Source organism: Callithrix jacchus, chromosome 10 (genome assembly GCF_049354715.1).
Source record: "Callithrix jacchus isolate 240 chromosome 10, calJac240_pri, whole genome shotgun sequence".
Lineage (NCBI taxonomy): Eukaryota > Metazoa > Chordata > Mammalia > Primates > Cebidae > Callithrix > Callithrix jacchus.
Window position 1 is genome coordinate 33454274 of NC_133511.1, and position 22664 is coordinate 33476937.

Genomic DNA, 22664 nt, shown 5'->3' on the forward strand with positions numbered 1-22664 from the left:
ATAGTTTGTCTAGTCTCAAGAACAGTAGGAACCCACTGAAAATTCTTAAATGAGAGAATAAAATGATCAGGCTTTTCTTTATATCCTCTAAACATGGACTAGGGAAGGGCTAATAGGACACAATGGAAGGCAGGGATTTCCATTAGGATGTTATTAGAATCGTTCAGATGAAAAATAATAATGTCTATAACTCTACAGAAATCTGTCTGAATCTTTAAGATCCTAATTCTACAATTAAAAATTTGACCAAAAATGATAGTAGCCTGAAAAATAAAAATGCTTTGAGGGGTACAGTTGTAAAAGTAATAAGGAATTATGTTGACAGAATCTGATCATCAATGAAATGTGGGAGTTGAAGAATAGCTGGGAGTCAAAGCCAGGCTTCTGGCTCGGACAACTGAATATGCCAGTTACCGTCGCTGGAGTAGACCAGGAGGGGCAAGGAGGGAGTGATCGAGGCATGCCAGAAGTTGGCATTAGGGTTGGGGCTAGAGGTTAGATGGAGGTTTTTCAGACAGAGGAGGAAACAAGAAACTTGCTATGAGACAGTGAGTCCACATGAGACTATAGCTAAAATCTCTAACATTCTCCTTCATCACCATGAGAAAACAGACAAAAAGAAAGACAGAGAAAATGCAAGATCAATTAAGTTCATTACCGGGAAAAAATCATCCTGGGAAATGTCTGGTAACTATTTCTTTAGAATGCAATTCTCCTTGGTCTACTCAAGACATAAAAGATGACGGTAGGCGACAGGTTGGGGGTGAATCACAATTATTAGAAAAGGCAGGAACACACAGAGGACATTCCCACCATTATTATTGTCCTGGGAGAGTCCTCCTGCAGATCCATTCCCAGCTGACTTCAATGTAAAGTAAAGAAAGAAAAGAGAGTGAGGGAAAGTCTGGCAAATCCGATAAAGATGGATGGAGGGGATTGAGACAAAGGCACCTGCCGGCATTGTGTCAGCTCCAACTCACCAGCTCAAAAACAAACTCATTCATTATCCACCGGCCTGGGCTGAAATAGCCCCGGTGTAAACACTCCCACACACCCAGCTCTCAGTGAGACAAACAGCCCTCAGGTGTATACACCATGGGCTCTGGCTGCTAATGGAATGCACAACCAGCTCTTTTGTGGCCAAGAACGATTTCTCTCTCAACAGGTACCAACTCCAGACAGCAAAGCCTCACCCAGGACCTTCATCATTTCACATTTTGTGTAGGATCGTTAGACAAAGCAGACCCTCGCCTTGCTTTTCTTTCTTTTTTTCTTTCTTTCTTTCTTTTTTTTTTTTTTTTTTTTTTTTTTTTTTGAGACAGAGTTTCGCTCTTGTTACCCAGTCTGGAGTGCAATGGTGCGATCTCGGCTCACTGCAACCTCCACCTCCTGGGTTCAAGCAATTCTCCTGCCTCAGCCTCCCGAGTAGCTGGGACTACAGGCACAAGCCACCATGCCCAGCTAATTTGTTTTGTATTTTTAGTAGAGACGGGGTTTCACCATGTTGACCAGAATGGTCTCGATCTCTTGACCTTGTGATCCACCCGCCTCAGCCTCCCAAAGTGCTGGGATTATAGGCGTGAGCCACCGCGCACTTTTCACACAGTTCATTTATTCTCTGACATCTTCCCATCTAAGTTCTCCAGGCAGAACAAATAAATTAATTCCCACTACCCTCAAATTCACACATACACACTGTGCCTATCTTGCTGATACTCTCTAATACCTTTAGATTAGAGGGCACAGGCCAAAGGCCAACTTTGAGAGAATAGATTATTTCACCCCAAATCTGGTCATGTCCCTGTGCTTCCGGTCTCGTGCGTAAGCCTGACTTCCTCCTGGTTGCTCACAGTACATACTTGTTCCTCATCCTCTGCTCTGCACTCACTCTGCCTCAATCTCTTGTCCAAATGATCACGATGACATCTGCAGTCTAGATTCTACTTCCTCTTCCAGGAAGCTTTCTCTGATTTCCCTCTGACAACATTCTTTCCCCACCAGTTCACCTGGCAAACCCTTATGTATCCTTACACCTTGAGTATACATTTCACTTCTTCCAGAGTAGTCTCCTGCTCTCCAACCCTATTGTTGCTACTCCAGCTTCAGCCATTGCACAGGATTCTGGCCTAGGGTTCTGCCGCAGGCCTCCCCAGGGTCTATCTGCCCTCCTCCACGACATTCTCTATCCTGTAGACAGGAATGTCATTCAAAAACACTATAAACTATAGCTCACTTCAATGTTTAAAATTCTTCAGTGGCTCCCCGTTGACTATTTAGGCAGAAATTCCTTAAGAGGACTTATAAAGTCTTTCATAATCTGTTTTTATCTGCTGTATATCTTCAAGCTAATTCATCCCCATTCCCATGGCGTTCTAAGCTCTAGCCAGGTCAAACTGCGTTTAGTTCTCCAAATGAATCTGCTCTCTCTTCCCTCCAGCTCTTCATAGATCCTCTGCATTCTTTCTTCTGACAACATTCTTTCCCCACCAGTTCACCTGGCAAACTCTTACTTATCCTTCCACCTTGAGGATACATTTCACTTCTTCCAGGAAGCTTTCTCTGATTGACCTTTCTGAAAGTCTTAGGTGGGTGCACCTTCCATACAGTGCAATGGGATCCTTATTATAACAAACTGGAACTGCCTATTTATCTGATCTGTCCCACAGTGCTAAGTATTTTGAGAGCAATGATGTTATTTGCCGTGGCTACAGCTATGGTGTCAGTCTCTACCAAGTACCTGGAATACAGTAGATTCTCAGTGAGTATTTTCTGAGTAAATGAATGGACAGAGGGAGGTAACCAGAAAGAGAATTAGTTGAGGTTATTTTGTTGCGAGCAAGAGAACCCACCTCTAGCCGATTTAAGCAAACAGGAATTCTGGAGTAGAAAGTCAAATACTCAGGTAGGAAATGTGCAAAAACCAAGGCAGCTCTAGAAATCTAAAAAGCGAGAATGCAGGCCTGGTTATGTGGCAGAAATAGGGTGGTCAAATAGAAGAACACAGCCATTTAAATCTCTTTTTCACTTAGTTTAAGATTCAAATTCAAAAGAGGTATCTAGGATGAGCCCAGGTTATTCATACACCTCAGGCTGGCTGGAAGACAGCAGTGCACACGTGCAGCAGCTCTGATGGGCTGTGTGCAATGGGAAGATTGCAAGGGGCAGAGCTGTAGGGAAAAGCACAGATGTTGAAGGCCACAGCTTCCAAGTGCCCATGAACTCACAAGTGTGAGTTCTCATTAATGATATTTTAGAGATCACACTTAGTTATTGGCTCTCAGAGTTAGGGTTGAGGGTTTTGGTGGGAGGGGAGAGACATGAGGCCAGTATGAGAACAGATTGATCTATAACAATGATGGACTCTTTTCTCTCATAAGACATAATGCTGAGTCGCTATAGATACGTTCACTTAGAAATATACCACGTAAGAAATGCCAGCAACAGCTTCGAAACACAGAGAACAATAATAATTAATTATTCACTGAAAGATGTGTTATAGGATTCTTTTAACCATCAAAATAAATCTTTGGAAGTGACTTGGTAACTGTTTATATTTATGAATCAGATTAACAATTTTTTATTCTTTTTCTCTTTTCTAAGATTAAAAGAGAGCAGGTTTAAATAAAGTGTGAAGAATTTAGAATGTATAACAAGATGTGATCATGGAAAATAGAGACTGTGATACTTCTAAGTACATCCTCATGTTTTGTGCCATACACAGTGAAGAGCAGCCCCGGGACCACACAACTTCAAGTCAAAGAAACCAGGGCTTTGCCACTGACTGGCCATGCCATGATTGCCCATGACATGCCCATGAAGTCACTTGAAGAAGTGATTTCTCTATGCCTCCGTTTCTTATGTGTACAATAAATCTAGTGACATTTAATGCAATTGCTGATTGGCTCTAATAGGATCTTGTATGTCAAGCTCGGAGAACAGCTCCTGGGACATAAGAAGTAATCGATGAATGACAATTAAGACTCAGTAAATATTTGTTAATTTTGATTATGGATTTCTTAATGGAAAAGTTATAAGGTTATAAAATATCTTTTTCATAATGTATTACAGAAACTGTTTTTTTCCAAGCATTGAAATAAAAAAAGGACCCGGACCTTCCTGGTGCGATTTGATTGCAGCTCTGCTTGAAGGCAGGGGCACAAACTAAATTGGAAACTCCTGTTCTTTCCCTTCTTTCATTGCACCCACCCATCCGTGGGAACCCAGCTTCCTGCCGACTGCCTGGAGCATCCCTTTTCCTTTTTGAAAGGGAAATTAGAGAGCTCGGTAACATTTGGTAGCTCTTCTAGAAGGAGGCTTTGCCAGACTCCATCATCATTTTCTGTCTGAATTACTGTGGTCCCCAAATATAGGCTGGCTGTTCTTTCATCTCATGTAACCACTGGAAGGTTAGAACAAAACATATGAGACTTGTGAAAATGGAAGGAAATGGAAAACCAAAAGTAAGTACAGTAAAGAGGCGATGGACAGAGATCTGAATTCTTGGTGAGTCTCACACCATCTGACAGACTTCATCGTTTGCTGACTTGGCAGGAGATTTACCCGGCATTCTAAGCCCCATCTTCTTGAAACTGAGAGATCTTCCAGATAAGCAACTGCAGCACTATTTGCAAACCTGGTGCTCAGCATGCTACAGTAGCAGAGATGCCCCTTAACACAGTCCCACATACCTTTGTAAGGGATTCCTTAAATCTCAGGTTTTGATAGTATCATTGTCCTCATTATCATCACCCTGAAATTTCACCAACAGTCAAGGTCTCTGCTAGGTCCCTGCCCTGAGCAACCTCCCCTTCATCATCGTCAGAGACCAACATTCTTGAAAGAAGTTAATAACTTTACTCTCTGAGGAAATAATAAGTCAATATCTGAGGTGACCTGGCTGTTTTTGCACAGCTGGAAGAGGATGAAGAGAGACTTAACAGAAAGGTAGGTGCTGTCCATGGCAGTCAAATGCAGTAAGTAGAAAGGCCGATTGAAGGAGACAATGAGAAAGGAGTGCTGATGGCAAGGAGCTGGAGAGGGCATGGAAATGCAGTGAGACAAGCAACCCACAGACCACTCAGGAAGGAGGGAACCAGAGGCCACTGCGGCTTGAGGAGGAGCAACCGATGCTGGCTGGAGAAGCGAATAATGCACCACCGATGCTGCAGAGCCTTGAAAGAGAGAACAGAAAGGTGATTTAAGGAGTATTAGTTTTGGGTTCTGAAAATTATTCCCTAAACTATCGCATGAGCAATAATCATACTATTTTATACTAATATAATTGTACACCAAGCTATTTCATCTGCTGCAATATATCCTTCCACTTTGGGGAAAATTCTACTCAGTCATCAAGAGCCAGCGTCAATTTCAACTTCCCTTTGAAGCCTCCCAAAGAACTTTCAGGCCAATCATAGTCCCACCCCCCGTAACCTTTTGTTTACCCCTCTTTATTCCTTCACCACACTTCCTCCCCCAGCCACTACATGCTTCCACTAAACTGTGATTTCCTTGGAAATAGGCTTAGTTTTGCTTATCATCATATTCCTATTCCATATCCTAATGCTTGTCTCAATAGATACTTAGTGAATGGAAGAATTAATAGATTGGTAGGACTCATTAAACTCATCCTTAACCACCTATTTGAAATGAGAGTGCACCTCATTTCCCTCCCTCAACTCCAAGTCTATTTCCAGCTCCCCAGCAGAAGCCTCCTCCCCTTTGCTGTCCCATTCTTGGATCAGCTGCTTTCCACATGTGATAGTAAAACTAGTAAATCTCTATCCAAATTCCAAATCCCATAAAGGGCCAGAACCATCCAACACTGTGGCTTTATGTCCTTCTCCCCAAAATGAAAATGTCCTCATTCAGCAACTGCAATTAGTTCCATAACTTTAACCTAAACACTAAGGAAAACTTATTTTCAAGGGAAGGTCCACCAGTAACAGAATGAATGGAGATTTTTTTTTTCTTTGAAATGGAGTCTTGCTCTGTCTCCAAGCTAGAGTGCAATGGCACAATCTTGGCTCACTGCAACCTCTGCCTCCCGGGTTCAAGCAATTCTCCTGCCTCAGAGTAGCTGTGATTATAGGCGGCCACCACTGTGCCTGGCTAATTTTTGTATTTTGAGTAGATTTCACCATCTTGGCCAGGCTGGTCTAGAACTCCTGACCTCGTGATCCACTTGCCTCTGCCTCCCAAAGTGGAATGGAGATTTTTATAAAACATGCTCCTTCTTGTTCTGACCCTAGACCTAATTAATCACAATCTCTCAAGTAAAGCCCAGGACTCTTCTTTTTAACAAGATCCTCAAGAGATTCTAAAGAATACTATGTTTGAGGATCATTATCTTAGGGAAATGAGACTAAGAAAGGAAGAGAAGGGGAAAAGAAGCAAAGAATAAGACAGAGAAGAAAGTTTAATGGAAGAAGAAAAAGAAGTGCTTGTTATGGGCCAGGAACCATACAAGAAAATGCAAAATATACAACATACATTTAAATAAAAGTGCTGATACATTGAAAGTAGACGTGTAAAAAGATATATTAACCAAAGTATCAACTGAGGAAAGTACTAATAAAAAACACATTTTGGTGGTGATAATAATATAGCAAGTAGCTGTTGTTCCAGTCACTAACAAAAAATCCTCCTGAAATCTGAAGTCCTATAATAATCAGTCATAGGAAGAACACTAAATATAAAATCAGAAAATATGGGGATAAGTTTATCTCTGCCTACTAGCTGTATAACTTTAGAAAAGTCACTTGAATCTCTGAGTCTCAGTCTTCCCATGAGTGGGTTTAAATTGTGGAAGAAACCATACACATGTAATACAGTTAGTACTCTTCCGGTGTTCTGTAATGTTAATAAACGTGTGTGGAAGCTTTAAACATTACATATGATTAAAAGCACTATGGAGATGCAAAATATTATGAAGAGAATGTAGCTAATATTTACTGAATGTTTATTATCTTTCAGAAAATATGTGGTGTTTAAAATACATTGATTTGTTATTGTTACAGCATTCCTACAAGGGAGGTTCTATCACTATTCTCACTTAACAAGCAAACATTTTCCAACAATCTTGCATGTTCTTCACATGTACCCCAAAACCTAAAAAGCAATAAAATATAAAGAAACAACAACAAACAAAAAAAAGAAAACAAGCAAACAACCTAAAACACAGAGAAGTTAAGCAAAGCTCCTAAGCTTACACAGTTCGTAAATGGCAGAACTGAAATTTGACCCAAAGCAATTTGGTTCTGATTTGATTCTAGTGCCCACGCTCTTAATCGCAACACTGTAAGAAATGGATTTCATAATCAAAAACTCTTCCTGATCTATGAATCGGGAAACTATTTTCAATGAGTAGTTCCAGCTTTGCCATTTTCTCTTGACGTCCTGGAGTAACTTCCTTCCCACACCAATCTTCCTGCTGCTTGGTTAGTTCATGACTTGCAGTTTTTACTACCATCCTCTTCCCCAAGACTAGATACCACAAATGCAGCATTTAAGCTCTGTGGTGTGGAGGTGGTCAGCTCCTCGGTCTCACATGCCTGTCTAGCTGCTGATTCCCTTCTGTCCTTTGCTTCACGACCTGGCTTTCCAAAAGAAGTCACTCCATTTCCTCCCTCCTAAAGACTACTGTCGTCTCTACCATTTTTAAATTCAATGAATATTTTCATCTTCTATCTTTTATAATCTTTGTGAAGCATTTCGTACTATCAGCAACTCCATTCTTGAAATTTTACTCTCCTCTGGCTTTTCTGCCTTGGTTTCCCTCGTTCTCTCGTGGCTGGAATCCGTGTGCTCCATGAGCTCCTCTTCATCCTGCCCATCCATTAAAATCTATGTGCTCCAGGATCGCCCCACTAAACATGCTCTCCTTGGAATAGCTGACCCAATGTCCAGGTCCAAATCTTTAGAAGATCTCCATGCTGAGCTCCAAATCCATATCATCACTTTTTCCTGGACAGCTCCACTTGGTTTATGTCTGGGAGTCTCAGCTTCCATGGACCTAAGAAAGAACTCACTCTTCATTCCTCAGCCTCTCAGTCCCTGTGAGCTCATCATCCCAGTGATCCAGAAAGCATTTTCTCTTCTCTTTCTGCTTTGTGTATAACTCATCTTCTGGTCATGTCCTGCTGCCTTGGTGTGTCTGAAACTGGCCTTCTATTCTCCAGTTGCTCAGTCACTGTGTCATCAAACCTTCTGCAATGGCCTGACGCTCTTCCAAGGCATCCCCCATGTTCCTCTTAAAATGATTTTTCTAAAATATAAATAAATTAAGGTCTTCTCCAGCTTAAAATCTTCCTGCCTTATCTTGGCATTCTAAGCTAGGAAGCTCAGGATTTGCTCCCTCCCTTCCTGGCTGTGGTCTGTCCTCTTACCACTCCCGTTTGCTACTAAGTCCCCAGGTGATCAAATACAATTACTTGCATTTCAACATTCTCTTTCATGACCTTTTTTAAAACACTACTCTTTCAATTTAAATTGCACTGACCATCCCTCATTTCTCCGTATTGCTAATTTCTGTTCCTCATTTTAAGTTATAACTTAACTTCCTCTTTCAGGAAGCTTTCTATAACTCTCTTCCCCACACCCCTAAAAGAGGTTAGAAGTTCCTTTTCTTTACTTCTAGCGTTCAGTGGCTGTTTTCTGTATAATGTCCATGTGATGGCCTTTGTTCCCTACTAGGCTGTGAAGTTCTTGGGGAAATTGTTTAGAAATTATTTCTCCTCTATATTCTCAGCAATTAGCACAGTGCCAGGTGCACAGAAGATATTCAGTATAGATTTTTTGAATGAATGAATGAAGTGAAATAGCAAAGAGAAGCATTTGGATATAGCTCCTAACGCAGGCAACCAGGTTTCCACATCATCCACAGTTTCTAGTATAGCACAATGCAGAGCTATTTACTTTACCCTAAAAATATAAACTCTCTCCAAAGCTGTGTTTGTGCAAAGACTGCAACGAAAGAAGCACTTGTTTAAATAGAAAGGTCTCTGGCAATTAGCAAACATGGGACAAATCCAAGTTCCACTAACTTTTCAGGGGCTTTGTGTTTGCAGTTAGATGTATGGAAATGCTTACAAAGATGAGACTCCCTCTTGACAGAAAAGAAAACATGTGATTTAAATGGCAGTGCCTCTTGTCACCACGGATGCTATCTAGAAAATCAGGGTTTGGATTTCTCTCAAAAAGTCATCCTCAGGGATTGGGTCAAGAGTGGGGCAGGGATCCTCTGGATTTCCATTTACCCAGAAGAAAGGCTTCCCCCTGACCCCTCAGATAGGGCAGGAGACAAAGATCCCAGCTTGCAGGCAAGATATTTCAGGATTGAATATGGCTCTTACCAGCATGACAGAAGAGCAGGATATACACAACATAAACAACACGGGCTGCCTTTGGGCTCCTTGTGCCTATGTTCATGCATGTGGCTACATGCGTGGAAATACACATGCCCTGGCCTTTCCCCTTTGGGAGTCTCTCCTGGATGAAAGAGAATGGGCCTATGACCTTGACACCCCCACCTCACTGCAACATACAGGGCAGGACATCCCCTCCCCTTTACTGCCCTGGCCTCAGCTTCACTCTGCCAAGTCAGGGAGGGGTCTAGGGGATTTTCAAGGATGATTCCAATTCTAACTCTCTGTGATCCTTCTGAAAATTAGTTGTTTTAATGTTCTGCCTTTATGCTAAAGAGAACAAAGGGGAAAAACACCAGATAAGTAATTGTGGTAAAATTAAAATAAATCTTTGGAATGCGAGGACTTGGCTTTGTACCCACCCACTTGCTGAGTGACTTTTGGAGAATTTCTTAACTTCCCTGAGTCCCCAGTCTTAAAGTAAAACTAAGCTTGCCTTCTTCAAAGGGTTTTGTGAAGATCAGGTTGTAGCTTAAGGGCAGCATCCTATCCCTGTCTCTAACTACCCTGCTCCAGTGACTGAGAGGCTGAATAAAAGAAGCCTTTAACATCAAATACATCTTTACTTTGGCAGAGACAAATAAGAGGACAGATCAAGGCAGAAATGTGCCGAAATGACAATAAGGCACCCACCCCTTCCAGCAGTGCCCAGACACCTCCACCCATTTCAGACACATCTCTCTGTGGGGTGTCCTCCAGCTCCACGGAGCAGTGTGACTTTGCATCTGGGGCCTTTCAACTGGTCTTTCTTAGGCCCTCCAGGCCAACCCTGGACTGGCAGACCCCCCAGGGAAGTGGGGAGTGGGAAGGGAGAATGGGAGAATTTGCCGGAGACAGGGAACACCTGTAAGATGCGGGTGCGGGGCGCCCAGGGACAGACAGGAGGCATCGATCGCCTTGCCAGACGGCAAAGCCCCTGTTTGTTCTCATCACAGCTCTCCAAGAGCCAGCAATCTGCCAGGTGCCAGCTTTATTTGTAGGTGAGGGTCATTAATTTGAATTAATAGCACTGCACCGGTCGGTGCTTCGTTTTGCTTTGTTTCCCCCTCCTGTGGACGCCACAGACTTCTTTGTTGCCTGGTTCTGTGAGTGGGAAGACACTGTGAACAAGCTTCCAATTAGCCAGAAAAACAAAATCTGCCTGGATTCCCGCTTCAGCCAGAGGCCTCTCCCTAGAAAGCCTGGAGACCACACTCCACACACTGGCTGCTTCTGTTTAATTTGCCCCTCCCAGCAGCATTCTTGCTCTTCCCTACCCTTCTAACCCATACAGTCATCATCCCTACCCCAGGGACATTATTATCTCCCAGTTACCCCCACGCCCAGCACCTCCTCTCTCAAGCTACTGTGGAAATAATACCCATCCCATAGGGACAGAGTGATGATCAAAGATAATGTGTGCCAAGACTTAGTGTCTGGCCATGGCAGACCTCTGTAATTGTGAGGCCATCCCTCAGAAAGGGGCATGGCGTGTCTTAGCACCCCTGCCTATGGAACCCTAAATGGCTTTAGGTGCACGCAGCAGACCAGAGTAACAGAAGTCAAGAAGCCCACAGCATCTTTAACCAGAGCAGCCCCCAGCAGCCCTACAGAGCCAGAGACAGCCCCTAAAAGCTGAGGGAGTCTCTGAGCTCCGTCAGAAGAATCATCAGGTGTGCATGGTCAGTTTGCCCATCCCACCTCTCCTCTGCCTCCAAGTGTGGCCGTGTCACCTACACCTGCTTTTTCTGCCTGGTACTTATAAACAAGGTATCTCTTTCACCAGCTGAGAAACAGAGAAAGCTCAGAGAGCTGGTCTATGCAGCAGGCTGCCCTCCGCCATAGCAGCTCCACAAGAGAACCCTTTCAACACTGAGCATGTCTGTATTCAAACACTAGGCCACCGAGAGGAGGTATGGGTTTTCAGACACAACCAGGCTTACAAGATGGTAGAGTGCTACCTTCAATAACTAATGAGGTGAGTTTAGACACCCCACTATCTGCTCCAGAGAAAAACTGTCCAAATGGCTTGCTGTGGTTGAACTACATGAAGACCCAAAGGCAGCTCCTGGCCAGCTTTTGTGTCTGAATAGGTGGGCAGAGTGCTTTCCACCAAAAGAAATGGCTAAAGGAGGACAGGGCTCTAGAAGGGCCTCCTCTCAGGACTCTTGGCTCCAAGGAACTGCAGTCTTCTGAAATGACAAGCACTTTTTGTCACCTTGATGAAGTACGGAAAGGTCTTAAGCATCTGCAGTGGAAAGGGCCACCACAGGAATCCTGGAACATCAGTAATTCAAACATGTCCTTAGACAACCATCTCTCAATGCCAATGCATCTGCTGCAGTATCTGAAAGGGGTTGCCAACCTGTGAAAGCCCATTATGACTCACTGCAAATCCAGATTCTCTCCCTCACCCTTCCTCTTCCCCTTCTCTCCCCTCCCCACCAACCCCACCAAAGTACAAAAAGACCAAGAAAGATGGCTCTAGAGCCAACTGGAAGGAAATCACTTGTAGCAGGTGGCACCACCTGTTCTCCTCTAGTTCTAGCCAAAACAATCCACTCTCCATCATTCCCAACTGTGGGAAAAGTTTAACCAGTTCAGCCTGAGCTCAGCCTCATCCAGGCAAGGAGAGAGGAAGAGAAACCGCTCTGGGTCCTGCCATGAGCCAGTTAAGAAGATAGTAGTCAGCAGCACAGTTTGCCATCTCCCACTTCTGCTCCGGGATTCTAGTGGAGCATGACCCTGCTGTCAATCTGCTTTGCCTCCAAGATGCCAACTGAACACCTGTGTGCCTGTTCTGCCCCTTGCTCAGGTGTCTGGCTGCAAGATCTTCCACCTGCTTAAGCCACTTTCCATAGCAGGAGGCTGGAGGAACCACACAGTTGAATAATGCACCTCTATGCTGGACTGCCCAATTCCCCTTCTTTCTGAAAAATCATCACTTTCTGTCTTCACTAAAATGTCCCTAAACTTCTAACCCTGGTAAAACTTCCAAAACAAAATCTTCTCTCCTCCTGCCCGCCACTCTCAATTTAATTTCCTTCTTTACATCACTGGCTCCATAGCTCACCGAATCACAGGGCCTTCCATGTAATGAGCCTCCAATATTTTAGACTTTCCAGGACACCCATCAGACCACTTATCAGCACTAATTTGCCTCCTGCTCCAGATTCTACTTCTCACTAGTCCCTGTGGAACCGTCTGCTCTTAAACTAAGAAACTTAAATACATTCTTTCTGTGTAAGAAGGAAACTTGGAGTACTTATGCGAGCTAAATAACTAGAGTCAGTGTAACTATATCAAGATGACTGTGAAATGGTAGGGGTCTAATGGTAGAAGAATTGTCTCTCTTATTATCAAAAACCCGGAAGTCCAAACACTGCACGTTTCTCCCAAACCCCAAATAAATATGGCTCCCTTGGGTCCATGCATGAGACACGTTAGGCTGTATTTTCTAGAAACTCTGGGCACATCTTCTCATTCTCCAGAGAGGATCAATAACAGCATTAAGTTTCTTCCATGAGTGCATGCCGATCACATTCTTGAAGCTTGATCTTAGGGTCTGCAATGTAGGTGTGTGTCTTTTAACACTGTTAAGCTACTGAGAAGTCTTAACAGTGTTGTCTGTCACTCAAGTGACAAAAAAGAGTGTCATGAGCTATATTTGGCATTGACTTGGCCCTTATTAGAGTGTTATGTGCAGTTTGGGGATTCTAATTTTCCAAAAGGTACAGAGAAATTGGAGGGGGTCCAAGACAGAGCAGTGAAAATGATTAAAGGGGTGGAGAGTGAAAACTCAGGAAAAAGGTTAAATGAATGTAGGTGATTTATCAAAGACAGAGGAAAATGAGGTTAGACCACATATCTTTAAATAAAGCAGACATTATTTTAAGGGCCCACAAGCCATTGCTTTTTGATATAAAGCTACATCAGAGAAAGACGGTCTTGGATAGTGTTTGAGTATTAAAGAGGTCAGTCTGTACATGTGTTCATTAAGTTTCTAAATCATTGAAATCAGATAACGACTAATTAGAATCATTTTTCTGGTATACCCATGGAAAAAAAAATCTCCATCCACATGAACTTATATTTCATAATAATTCCAAGATGAAGAAATCGAGTATCTCAGAAGCCAGTAGCCCAAGATCACCTAGCAGCTAACTTGGATTCGGAACTTGTGATGGCAATCATGGGGTCTTTGATTTCCACTGCTGCTGCCTCAGCCAAGATCCCCACTCTCAAATGGTCAGGTTGATTTCATTTAGAAGAGAGGGCTGCATGACTAACTGAGGGTAAGGTGATCATCATTCTTTCATTTAAGTTACTATGAAAACTAAGAAAGGAATTTCTCCTTAATGTATGAATCACAATTTTTTCCAGATTATTTTTTCCTTGTACCCCCAAAAGTCAATAGACCTGTTTCTCAACTCTTAAGATTTTTATCTGATGACTGGGTAAATGGTGAAGCTATAAAAGGAGCCAGAGGATAGCTACAGAGAAGTTTACAGATGAAAGCGTGAGAGCAGCTTTGGACATACTGCGATCGGGGCTCTGCAACCTCAGGATTCAGGTGGAGTGGCTCATCAGAAAGCCAGGCACAGTGGTCAGAAATGGGTGAATGCCTGCACTCAAACTTTAAATTTGAATATCAGCATACACACATATATAGATGTGTGTGTGTACATATATATGTGTGTCTGTACATATATATACATATATATGTGTGTACATGTGTGTACACGTATATGCATATATGTGTGTACATATATACATATGTGTGTACATATATGTGTGTACATATATATACATATATGTGTGTACATATGTGTGTACATATATATGTGTGTGTACATATATATACATATATGTGTGTACATATATTTGTGTGTGTACATATATAAACATATATGTGTGTACATATATATACATATATATGTGTGTGTACATATATATGTGTGTGTACATATATACATATATGTGTGTGTACATATATATGTGTGTGTGTACATATATATACATATATATGTGTGTGTACATATATATATATATATACAGGGGCCTCCTCTGGCAATATGGGTAGCACAAGAATGCAGGGCCAAGACCAGAACCCTGCAGAACAGCTCTTGAAGAAGGAGAAAGATGGAACATTCAAGTGAAGGAGGGAAATGTACAACAGGGATTGTTTATAGAAATAAAAGTTACGATATTCCTCAAGAAGGTATCACGGTAATGAACATTTGTGCATTGAACATAGGAACTGAAAAACATATTTGAAGTAAATGGTGTAGGAGACTTTAATGAAACTCTCATGAACTGAAAAATAAAATAGACAAAAATGTAATAGTAGACAGTATTTGAATAACATGATTAAAAACCTCATATGTATCTGCATATATGTGAATACATATAAAGAAGAAAATATATATTTTTTGAAATGCCTACAGAACATTGATAAAAACATGATCATAGTTTAATTAAAAGGAAAATTTCAACATGTTCCAAAATACACAGGTCATTTTCTGACTTTAAAACTAGATATCAAAACAAAAAAGGACAGAAAAATAAGTAAATACCTACTGTTTTGAAATTTAAAAACATTCTACTAAGAAATTCTTAGATGCAACAATGTAATTAAAATCATATTAGAGACTACTTAGAAGGAACTATGCTAAAAACACTGAACCCAAAGCAATCTTTAAGGAGTCAGAATAATTTGGCATAATGGAATTCAAGAGAATAGAGGATGAAGAAAGGAATTACCAGCAGCAATGACTAAAAAAATAAAGACTAAAAATATTCATTGGATTTGGCAATAAAAAAGTCATTGGTGACTTTGCAAGAATAATTCCAACAGACTAGGATCCTTTTAACATTTTAATAGAATAATTAAAACTCTATTGGTAAAACAAAAAATAACTAAAAGGTGAGGAAGTAGACACATAAAGTTCAGAACATTCTTTCAGAATATTTAGATGAGAGAAAAAAACATAAGAGCAACTAGATTAGGATTCAGAATCAACAGAGGCTTGTTTAATTTGCTTATTGTTTTTGAGCTGGAGAGACTCAGATATCTAAAGAGGATAAGGACATGGGACCATGAGAAAGAAAACAAAACACTGTGAAGAGAGAGAACAGTAATTGGCAACAGAATGTGGAGTCAACAGGGAAGGATCAGGAGGGGATGTGAGGAGTCACGGACAGAGGTGCTGACCTTGAACAGGAGACACACTTCATGTTCTCGACTGAAAGAAAATAAGAGTAGATGTGGCTGCGTGTCATTTAGGGTGGCATGCAGGATGTTGTGTATGAGCAGAGGAAGAGAGGAGCTAGTCTTTCAAAACTGAATGGGGTTGAGGTTGACCAGGCAATAAAGTGTAAGACCACAATAACACTGCTAAAATTATTAATGCTAATTTATAAATATGAACTAGTTTAATCCTGTGAAAAACTAAGAGCTTTATAAGGAAGAAACCCTATGTTTTATTACTGCCATTTTCAAAAGTAAGGAGTCCAAGGGACAAAGGCGTTAATTAAGTAAACCATCCAGGTCATACAACTAGCAAGTGAGGCCAGGACTGAAATGCAGGAGGCCATGCTCTCCAACGCTATGGTATAAGACATAGGTGTATTAAATGAAGTCCAAATCTTTTGTTTTTTCTTTTTTCTTTTCTTTTCTTTTTTTTTTTTTTTTGTGGAGGATTTGGGCACAAAATATATGGGTTTATCAAAGCAAGCAGGAGCGTGTTGCCAACTATCTCATTGGAGTTCATCAGAGTTCTGTTGCTTCTGTTCACCGCAGCCTATTGATCTCTGCTGGAGAAGTCACCGCAACCTGGCTCAACACGCCAGCCCTCCATCAGGGGTAATTTATAAGCCTGTAGAGAGGCTGTGAAGCTGATGAACCCAGCTGGCGGGTGGAGCGGGTCCCATGATTGATTCACTCGCTGCCCCTCTGCTCAGCCATTTCACCCTGATCAAGCCACGCCGCCTGGCTTGCCACCTTCATCCATCAACCTGTAAATATCATCGATGCCGAAGGCGCAGCACCGTCCTTCGTATTTTGTTTTCTTTCTACGTGGGATCCTGGAAGCGCTGTGGCTTATCTCTGCCCCGCCCTTGGATGCCGACCCACCACAGCCATTCCTGTGAGAGACCCCCGACGAGAGATGCCGGTGAACCAGGCAGCAAATGTGAAGCACACATTGAGAATTCAGTGTGGGAGGGTTCCCAGGTGAGCCTTCCTGAGTAGCACATGGGGGCAAAGTACTCCGCACCTGTGAACAACCGCAGCGCAGGCAAGCATGCATTGTAACCTTCTTCCTCTGTAGTAGGCTTTCAGATGATGCTCTATGTAGCTCCAAAATATAGTAGCATGTCTTTCTGCTTTCCTGCAACAGGCTTTAGATATCGCTACAAAATGCTGTCAGGGAGCCAGCAGAGGGTTTGTGGGGAGAGAACCATGCACATTGTCACAGAATTGTACAGGAAACAGGTAAAAAGGGTGAAAAGGGAGAGTGTGAAGAAAGAGAACATGATGTTTCATCCATACATCATAGCCAGGCTGGAGTTTCAGTGTTACCCACTCTTCAAGCCAGAAGTTAATCTTATCTGAAGTGCAACTTCACAAACAAAATATCTGGACCAGAGAGAAATTAGGTGGGAATCTTCCCCGTCCGTAAACTTCCTGGTACACAGACCAGACCCCAGGCCCAGAAAGAGGAGCCCACTCCCTGGAGCACTGTAGTCACGTCACTGCTGTGTCCCTCCCAAGGAAGTCCCCTGCCAGAGGGGAGGCCTTGCTAAGGGATCAGCAAGGTAGAACAAAGGCCTGGCCTGTTGTTCAGATCAGGGACAGCTCTGAAGGACCATGCCAGCTTCTAGAACCCCCTGTGGGGTCAGCTGAGGCCTCTCTCCTGACTATAGAGCCACGGGGTCCTGCTTTCCTCCTACCAGTCCAGAGGCACTCCTGACCAACCTCCTGCTCTCAAACCACTGCCTCGGGCAGAGTGTTTCCCCAGGAACGTGTCTCACGGCACTTAGGAAATAGAGTCCTTGGACCTGAAAGGTGACTAAGATACTGAATGGATCAGAACTCATTGCAGTAATGGGGATAGTAGGATGTTTCCTAATAACAACCGTTTAGAGTGAAACAAGAATGCTTTCGGTAAGAGAAAAATAGCTTCTCAAAACTGATTTAGTAACTGCCACACACATCGACAGAGTTAGTGCAATCCCTCCCTCGTCTGCATCAAGTGTATTCACCAGAGACTGTCTCAGACGCAGGCCACCGGCTCTGTGTCTTGTGTCTCCCAGGTGCTGGAGATGACACTGGCATTTGCCTGTATGGAAACAGCCTACAGAAAAAAAAAAAAATAGAAAAAGAAGGAAAGGAAAAATAGAGGAAAAAGAGATTTTAGGATGGGTGAGTGATAAGAGATGGCTTGTTGAGGAAAGGATTAGAAGACATCCATCTGACATGAGGATCACCAGGGACATGTGTCACCCCTGTGCTTCCTTGGTAACGAAGCCAGGTTGGCGCTGCAGTCTGGAGCTGCCTTTGTCTGGATACACATAGCCACCAGTACCACAAATCAACTGCACATGGAACAGCTGACAGCCCTCTGGGTGTTTTGGAGTCATTCGGTTTTACCTGGAAAGGTGCTGTAAAAAGTAACTAAAGCTGGATGTGTCACAGTTAGTCTTAGCGTGAGCCATTAAGTATCACTAGATGTCCATTATCTCACTCATTTATGTGAAATGCCAGTCCCCTCAGGCCTTTGAGTTTGCCACCCCTTTTTAAAAATTTTAGATTCAAGGGGCACATGTACACGGGTATTTTTTATTTTCGTTTTTGTTTTCCATCACCCAGACTGGAGTACAGTCGCGTCATCTCGGCTTACTGCAACCTCCACCTCCTGGGTTCAAGTAATTCTCGTGCCTCAGCCTCCTGAGTAGCTGGGATTACAGGTTCCCATCATCACACCCAGCTAATTTCTGTGTTTTGAGTAGAGACAGGGTTTCACCCTGTTGGGCCAGGCTGGTCTCGAACTCCTGGCTTCAAGTGATCTGCCCGCCTCAGCCTTCCAAAATGTACATGGAGGTTTTTACATAGATATATTGCATGGTGCTGAAGTCTGGGCTTCATTTGAACTGTCATTCAGATAGTGAACATAGTACCCGATGGGCAGATGTTTAGCCCTTTCTTCTCTCCTTCCCTGCCCCCAAGTAGCCTCCAGTGTCTACTGTTCTTATCTTTGTGTCCATGAGTACCCAATGTTTGGCTCCCCCATAAAAGTCCATGTGATATTTGGCTTTCTGTTCCTGGTTAATTCACTTAGGATAATAGCCTCCAGCTGCATCTTTGTTATGGCTGCATAGTATTCCACGGTTGCCACACCTTTTTGATTGAGCTTTGACAGACCTTCCTACATACTGGATTTCACATCTTTTTAAGCAGATGTATTGATTCAATTTTTCTGATCAGCTGAATGGTACAGGAACTAGAAGAAAGTGTTAGACTAAGCATATTAAATGCAGGAGGCTCCTCTAGAAATGGTGGTGCCTTTCATAATAATTAAGGGGTAAGAAGGGAAAAGAAAGGATAAGTAAGTTCACTCTTAGAAAGAATACAAGGAAGTAGAAGGCAGCTGGAGATGGCCAAAATTACTGACATTCTTGTCAGTGTCAGTGAATTTAAGGGCAAAGAAACAATTTCTATATGTCCTTTAAAAACCTCAATTACGGGCCAGGCTCGGTGGCTCACGCCTGTAATCCCAGCACTTTGGGAGGCTGACGCAGGCAGATCACGAGGTCAAGAAATCGAGACCATCCTGACCAACATGGTGAAACCCCGCCTCTACTAACAATAGGAAAAATTAGTCTGGCATGGTGGCACACACCTGTAGTCCCAGATACTCAGAGGCTGAGGCAGAGAATTGCCTGAACCCGGAAAATGGAAGTTGCAGTAAGCCAGCATCATGCCACTGCACTCCAGCCCAGCCAGGGAGCGAGACTTTGTCTCAAAAAAACTAACCTCAATTACGAAGGTTTGCTTCCTCCAAGGAGGCATCACGGAAGCAGCTGTGGTCTCAGAAAAACAAGCTCACCCTCTTTCTTCCTAGTTTCCAGCAATTCTCAGAAGCCAGCGCTGCTCAGACAAAGAAGAACAACAACCTTCCTTATTCAGTCCTCCTGCCGGATTCCAGTTTCTTTTCGTGTCCTCCTTCCCAGCCAGGCCTTTCATTATACTTGAACCAGAGTAGGTGCGTGGGTTAAGAAGCCATTTTCCCTGGGTTTTAGTGGTGCATTGGGCTGCCATGTTGCAAGCTCTGCCAGCCAAAATCCCTGTGTTTTGTGTTGCTTCATCTTCATCGTTTACAAATGGCATGTCCGTACATTCTTCAACATTAAAAATTAAGCTTAATATGTTACTTAGAAGTGAGTTCTATTATTTCCCAAATGCACTCTCCTCCTCAATTTCATTCCTAAAATATATCTGACAGGCAACCGGCAGTCTGGGGATGTTGCAGAAAGTGGGACCTGGGATAATTACATGAAAATTACAAAATTCTGCCAATCATCCTCCTGCCCAAGCTTGGTCTCAGGCTTCTCCTCATCTTAGTCATAAAATGCCCACCAATCGCTCAGGACTGCTTGCTAAAAATCAGAGGTAAGTAGTGCATAGCTCACCAAAGCAGCAGGTCTCTCTCATGGGTGGGCTCCTACTTAGAGCCTCTACTGCACCATTAAGTCTGGCTCAGTCACACACCTCTCAGGTGCCTCAATTTTTCCAAGTCTCAAATAGAGGTAATATAAAAGAGCAGGTAACTTAATATGGGAATCATTCATGAAAGGTTAGGAGAAAATGTACTATTGCTGTGATTTCTGGATTAATCTGTTCTTAATATGTTATATTAGGACATTAATTCCCCAGCCCACCCAGACTTTTTTGGAATTTTTTTAAAGCTTCCAGTTTTTAGGTAAATACTTCAGCTGCCTTCTAGGGGGGAAAAATATTATGTGAGAGGAGAGTGGAGATAGCACTAGCACAAAGGACAGAGAGCAAGTGTAGAGGGGTCACAGAGACATCATAGACCCCAGGGGGACTTGCAGCCACAGAGAAGCCATAAGGACCTAGCCGTGCACCACAGGGGACACCCAAGAGTCAGGGACCAGTATGTCCTAGGTGTGTTTATTCAAGGGAAGGGGCAGGGGAGGAAAATCAGCTACTCACTTCTGCATCTCATCTCAGACCTCCCCAGAAGGAATGTGACTTTGCTCCTCCTGACTAAGAAGGCTTCTCTGAAAACATGTCACAGAGAGCAGTCCTAGGAGGACGGGATAACTCATCACACAGGATCACCTTCCCATCAGGGCAGGTTTTGTAGGTAGGAGGCCAGATGCAATAACAACTTATTGCCAAACTTACTGCAGCAGGCCTCAGAAATTCTTTTCCAGATCAGGTGGCTTTTGTGAGCTGGACAGCAGCCAGGCCACCGAGATGATAACTGAGTTGACTCTGCAGCTCCCCAGTCTCCACATCTAGTTCAGCTCCGTCACTGGAGTCACGCTGGTGATTACACTCTTCCATCCTCGGTTCTGCTCATGTGTCTGCTAAATGGAACACTTAATTCAATAAACGCCATTTCATTATTAATAGTGTTTTCCTCACATCATGCTGTTGGTCAGTATTTTTCTCTTACTGTGGCTACATTCCTTTTGTTATGAGAATAGCTATTGTTCGTGTTGGTCAGTCACACTACTGATAATGTCCTATGTCATGGTCAAAAGCATCAGTTATCAACTGGCTGAAAAGTCATCTTAGCGCAGTGTCCCTGTGTCCCCAAACAGCAAATCCTGGCAGGAAACTGTGAAAAGAACAGAGAAAGGTTATTGTGCTCCCGTCACCCTTTGGACTTAATTTGTCAGGAAAGAGCCGTTACTGAAAACCTCAGGGTGTAGAGCAGTGTGACAAGGATGCAGAATATGTGGGCTCCCTTGGAGACTCCTGCACCTCCACACTCAGAGACCCCTGCACCTCCACGCTCAGAGACCCCACCCCTGCACCTCCACACTCAGAGACCCCTGCACCTCCACGCTCAGAGACCCCACACCTGCACCTCCACACTCAGAGACCCCTGCACCGCCACGCTAGGAGACCGCTGCACCTCCACGCTAGGAGACCGCTGCACCTCCATGCTCAGAGACCCCTGCTCCTCCACACTCAGAGACCCCTGCACCTCCACACTCGGAGACCCCTGCATCTCCACACTGGGAGACCCCTGCACCTCCACACTCGGAGACCCCTGCACCTCCACACTGGGAGACCCCTGCGGTCCACTCTCGGAGACCCCTGCATCTCCACACTTGGAGACCCCTGCACCTCCACACTGGAAGACCCCTGCGGTCTACCCTCGGAGACCCCTACACCTCCACACTCGGAGACCCCTGCACCTCCACACTCAGAGACCCCTGCAGTCTACCCTTGGAGACCCCTGCATCTCCACATGGGAGACCCCTGCACCTCCACCCTCGGAGACCTCCACACTGGGAAGCCAGGCCCCACGGCAGCCAAGTTGCAGTGAGATGAAACCCTCCAAAGCCAAGCTGCCAACAGGGATTGCTCCAGCAAAAGTGAAAAGGAAAGAGGAAAAAGAAATGTTCAAGCACACTGAATTTGACTAAATCTGCAGAGCTCTGGAAGAAGTTTGGGTGAAAAGCATGACGATATTACAAGGGCCTTGTGAAGAGCAACAGGCATCCTCCACTCCAGGAATCTGAGCAAACAAAACCTTCAGAAAGTTTGAGTGTGACCCTAATGGGGAGGCGGAGGACAGCGGGATGTCAGGGGGCCAGAGAGTAGAAACTATTTTGCAGGAAAAAAATAAATAAATATGTGTTGGGTGGCTCTGCCATAGTGAGCCCAGTGGTGGGAGAGAGACTGAGGTTAGCAACCCTAATTGTCACTTGAATGACTCCCCCATGTCACCATCAGCCTTTATTCTGTAGGAAGTTGTCAGTTCAGCTCTTCGATGGGCAGGTTTGTTATCAGCAAGTGGTTTACAGCCCCCGGGCTGTGCATTAATTAAAACGGCTTTGTGCCCAGCCTTATTCATTAGCACGCTGCTTCCTTAATCACTGCCTCTTCAGCCACCAGGACAATCTATAAATCTCCTCATATATGAAATAATGAAGTGGAATGGTTCAATTTATTACAGTGTAATAAGTCAGGAGAATGTGGAGGTGGACAAGGCGGCATGG